This window comes from Trachymyrmex septentrionalis, unplaced genomic scaffold, assembly GCF_001594115.1.
Source record: "Trachymyrmex septentrionalis isolate Tsep2-gDNA-1 unplaced genomic scaffold, Tsep1.0 scaffold62, whole genome shotgun sequence".
Lineage (NCBI taxonomy): Eukaryota > Metazoa > Arthropoda > Insecta > Hymenoptera > Formicidae > Trachymyrmex > Trachymyrmex septentrionalis.
Window position 1 is genome coordinate 777,062 of NW_017305800.1, and position 4,759 is coordinate 781,820.

At 40.0% G+C, this 4,759-nt stretch overlaps 1 long non-coding RNA gene across 1 annotated transcript in view; it reads left to right on the forward strand.

The window, feature by feature from the left end:
- Positions 1-4,759, forward strand: part of LOC108752792 — an 82,138-nt gene that overhangs the window by 21,263 nt on the left and 56,116 nt on the right. The window contains exon 2 of the long non-coding RNA XR_001939583.1: positions 2,098-2,257. This is a non-coding gene — a long non-coding RNA (uncharacterized LOC108752792). The remainder of the gene's footprint in view (positions 1-2,097; positions 2,258-4,759) is intronic.

Here is a 4,759-nt window from a genome sequence, read left to right on the forward strand (position 1 = left end):
GCACTTTTTACCTACATGATAGATGTTATCTTTCCGAACTATAATATAATTTACGATTAATCAATATTTATATTCTGAATTGAATACCTCCATCTTTTCTTTCACTTTGCTTCATCACACCTGTCTTCTGTGAACTATGAAATCGATCTTAATTTATAACCGTCATCAAATGTGCCATTCTCTCAATGCGACGAGCAGGATAATTGTAACGGAATTATATAATTAGATCTTCCGAAGCATTCGTTAAACAATGTCAAATTTCACTTTCAAAATTCTTGACCAACAATCCGATCCTCACTAGCCGCCGATCGCACGAAACACCGATTGTCGAACATGAAGTACGAGTTACGATTCGCGGTCCGAAGTGACGGAACAAAAATGAAAGGGAGAACGGACGGTGCGGCAAAAAAAGGGCCAGCTCTCGGACCTGCGGAGACACGGTGGCCACCGAGTCGCTCGAACGATGTCAGCAGTTTAATCAATGCATTTAGCCGAATTCCCGTCTGGCCCAAATAAAAGGCGAGACAGGAGAAGATTAAACGCAAAAAACGCTGTGCGCGCGACGAGTCTCGTTCGGCCCTCTCTCGGCTTCTTTTCACCGTGCTGCAAACTTTTGGGACCTCTATGACAAGCCTCATGGTCCCTCCTTGATGTCCCGAAACTCCCAAAGTCGTTAGGTATTCTGTGAGCGTACATTGCTGTCCTCCTCTTTGTCCCCCTCTTCGTCGTATCCTCGCGGGAGGAACTCTTCTCTTCGAATAACATACGTCAGCCATGAAGACGACTACGAGACGAAAACCGGTGGCTCCACAAATCTTCGAGTTGGCCTTTTCATTCACTGTTTCTTCTTCTTACGTCCTTCCGAAACTGTCCGTTACAGAATACTGTCTCGCCGCGCGACGTTATCTATTCGTTTTATTCTTCGTAATTTCTCCTATTAATGTTTGGCATTTTCAATAACGAAATTAAGAAGATTTAATCTTTTTAATTAAACTTCGATATTATTCAAAATTTTTTTTTAGTAAACTCAGTGGTTCCTACTTTCGTCATTAATAATTTTGTTCAACGCTAAAGATTCCATAAGAAGTTAATATTTAGAAAATCTTTTTGTCTCGTTTTTAAATATTAAATATTTTGCATATTTAGCGCTATAAATATAAATGTTTTGTACATATCTGAAGCATAACTACATATTCGAGTCATTGATAGTCAACGAGTCGAGCATCCTGTCCGAATCTACTATCTCGTTAACCATCTTCTAACAGTGGACCTAAAGTTGTTTTGTGAAACGTGACAAAGAAACCGAGACAAAAGAGATGTCAAAAAGCGATCTTCCCTCTTTCCTTTAAACTTACGCGTTTCATATTAAAAACGTATGAATTCATAAATATCTATTCTATAAGAAACACACATCAACATTTTTTGTTCTTGACTTTTTGTCATGATTTATGTATACAGAGATAACGTATGGAAAGAAGAATTTTACTGTTTAGAAAATTAGCTATAGATCTGAAAATAATTTTGTTGGCTCATCAAAATAATTATGTAGAAAACTAAAGCATGATGAGCAATGTAGCAAAAAATTTTGACATTCTAGCAACCAACTTGAGCATCTTGCATAACTATTTTGATGGTTGATCAATAAAATTGTTTATGATCTATATTTAGCTAAATTTTTAGATTTTTAGCGAAATACTTTCCGTATAATTTTATGCAATGATTGAAAATGAGACGTAAATAAAAAAAGAACAGATATAACAATCTCAAGAGATAACAATCTCTTAAATTATTCATATAAATACTTAATATATAGATATATTTCATAAAATTCTCTTTATGTTTTTGTTACATTATAAGTAAGTGATCATTTATAGTGTTTTTTTTTTTTTAACATATTTCTAACCTTCGCATATGCAGTACAGCCTTCGAGCCGAAAAGACAATTTCCATAGCATCGCGCGTGTAATCTTATTTATGTCAAGTCTTCAATTTGAGGGCGGAAATTGAGCGCAGACGCAGGTATACGGTTTATTTGCGCAAAGCAAACCGCGATATTCTTATTGATTTATCCTTTTCATTATTTTTTTTTTTTGTGCAGGCGATGGACGCGTGACGCCGCGGTCTGACCGCAAGCTCGTTACGTCTGTCGGAAGTATAAATCAACCGTAAAGTTATTCCGCCGTACTGTCGGGAACTCCCCGTAGGGCGCCTCGTTGGAAACTGCTACCACCTTCTTGTCCGCGATATCGTTCGCGCAGGTACGTAAGTCTGTCTCACGTGACCGCGTCATAAGCGATTTATAAAAATCGCAACGACAGGCAGTGCGGAGTTAGCGTGACGACTCTCCGTCAAACCTGTCGCTAATTTTCCACATGGAAAAAAAAAGCCCAATCTCCTCCCACTCGTTCTGCGTCTATTTTTAGCATTCTCTACTTTTCTCTCTGAGGTACCTTATTTTATTCCGAAAGAGGTGCCTCGTCAAAATGAACGGAGTCATGCAACGCTACTCTGTTTAATGGCAATTAATATGACTTATCACCACCGCGGCGCCATGGGATTTTGCGGTAATTATAATTTACGGCCACTTAGGGCGCGTATACATTGATAGTTTTAACTGTATTTTCTTTCGATTATCTCTCTCGCCCGGGTCATGTGCATGCACGCACATCGGCGCAGCGAGACACAGCAATAGCGGTGCCCTCATAACACCCTGAGAATCTAATTGTAAGGTTGCCGCGCGCGAGTGCAGGTCGCATTTTCTCGATAACAAAGACGTAAGTAATGATAATGTGGTAACGACCCCGGGGGCCGGTACTGTTACTCGCAACGGCACGCGGAGAAAAAAATTATTTCCTAACTAATACAATCACAAGAGATAAGACGTGGTTATAATAAGCCCAACATTGTACCGACGTAATACATAATTACCGATCCAGTGAGATCTGATAATCGTTACGCCGGTAATTGGCGCTGGCAGGAATAACATTTCCCCGATGGTCCCGACGTTGTTTCTCACGAGAAACATTCAAGGAGCATCTACAGTTTACGTTCGTTTGACAGAATTAACTTTGTTTTTATTCAAAGTATAGATATATCCGGCTGCTAATCCTAACGGATCTACGAAAGGCAAGCATATACGGCTGAATGTATTGCGAGCACGCGAAAGGGCGAAAACTTAGAAAAGTCGAGTTCCGAGTAAACCTGGAATCGTAGGATAATCCGAGATGATCGCCTAATAGCTTTAGGAAAGAATCGACTGGGGATGACTACTTTAAATTACCATAAGCCCCGACTCTTTCCAGTTAACGACCGGAAGAGACGAGACCCCAAAAGTGTTGAAACTAGCCGTCGGAATAAGGGGAACGACAAAAATCGATGATGATACTGTGCACCGATATTATTATGAAAGAGAAGAGTCTAATTCTATGTAATAATGTAGGGAAAACAGTAAAATCAAGAAAAAAGTTCGGTCGATCTACACAAATGGTTTATAAACATTATCTCTCAGCGATGTTCATCGTCTCAAATTTACTCGCAGCTAAGCGTTCGCGTTAAAAGAAATAATTTGGCGATGCAAATTTATACGTTTATTGCTTTTTATCGAGAATATATAGAAATTGGTAATTTTCTCTTAGCTACAAATTCTGTATTCTATATCCGAGAGAAAGCGCATGGGAGGGGGGGCATCTGATATATCCTATATACTCGTTTTAATAAATAAGTACGCGTTGACAAAGCAATGTGAGATTGGCTTTATTAATTAAATACGTTAATTAATTTATGGATAAGGGGAGAGCCGGAATAATTTCTCAGTCTAGTCGCAATCGCGGTGAACAAATATAATGCAGATCGATACACATCGTAAAGCACCGTAGACACGGCAACAAAACAACATTTCTCAGTCTCCGTCAGTCCAGAGACTCTCCTACGATTATATCAGCTATCCTTCCGTGTGCTAATAATTATCTCCCGATTTCTTCTCTAATTTAACGGCGCATATGTTACACGCGTAGCGTTCCGGTTACGCACCGCTAAAATCTAAGAGCCGCGCCTCCTTTAATTGGCCCCGAACAAGAGTGATTTACAATTGTAGGAAAAGAAAAGAAAGTATCTCGTTTCTTTCACGCTTTTCCCATTGAGATAACAAATAACGAGTATTTAATATAATATTAAACGCACACGCGTCTTAATTACGCGTCTGGCCGCCTCTTTCTCAAGCGCGACGCGGTATAACCATCGCGGAAACGTGCCAGACGAATATTTCATGAAACTCACTGACGCACGCAGATGAGATACTTATCACCGAATCAAACGAGAAATTCACTGCCTCTCCTGTAAAAAAAAGACATCCCTCTTCCCGAGTCCACCGATAGTCATAAAATGTCCAGCACCCACGTAGAAACTGGTATCACGTACCGCCGTACTAAGGCCGAATCTTTTGTGTGCTCGCGTGTGTATTATCACGTGTGCATACAGTCGCTACCACAAATAGTCCCGAGACTCTTGTGTCTCGCGTGGCCGTTCGAACCTCCAATCTCGCTTTGAATCACGAAAATATTGGATCGGCACTTGGCCGAAAACACAGCCTGCCACGGAACGTCCCGTGATCTTTACGAACTTCAATCTTTGCGAAATTGGAACAAGGCCATACTACTGCCACTAAATCTTTCTGACAGAATTCACGGCGATATTTCTAATGAGAGAGATATTGTTGTTGCAGTTCTTCCATTTCCCTATAGTCTAATTTATTCCATTACATC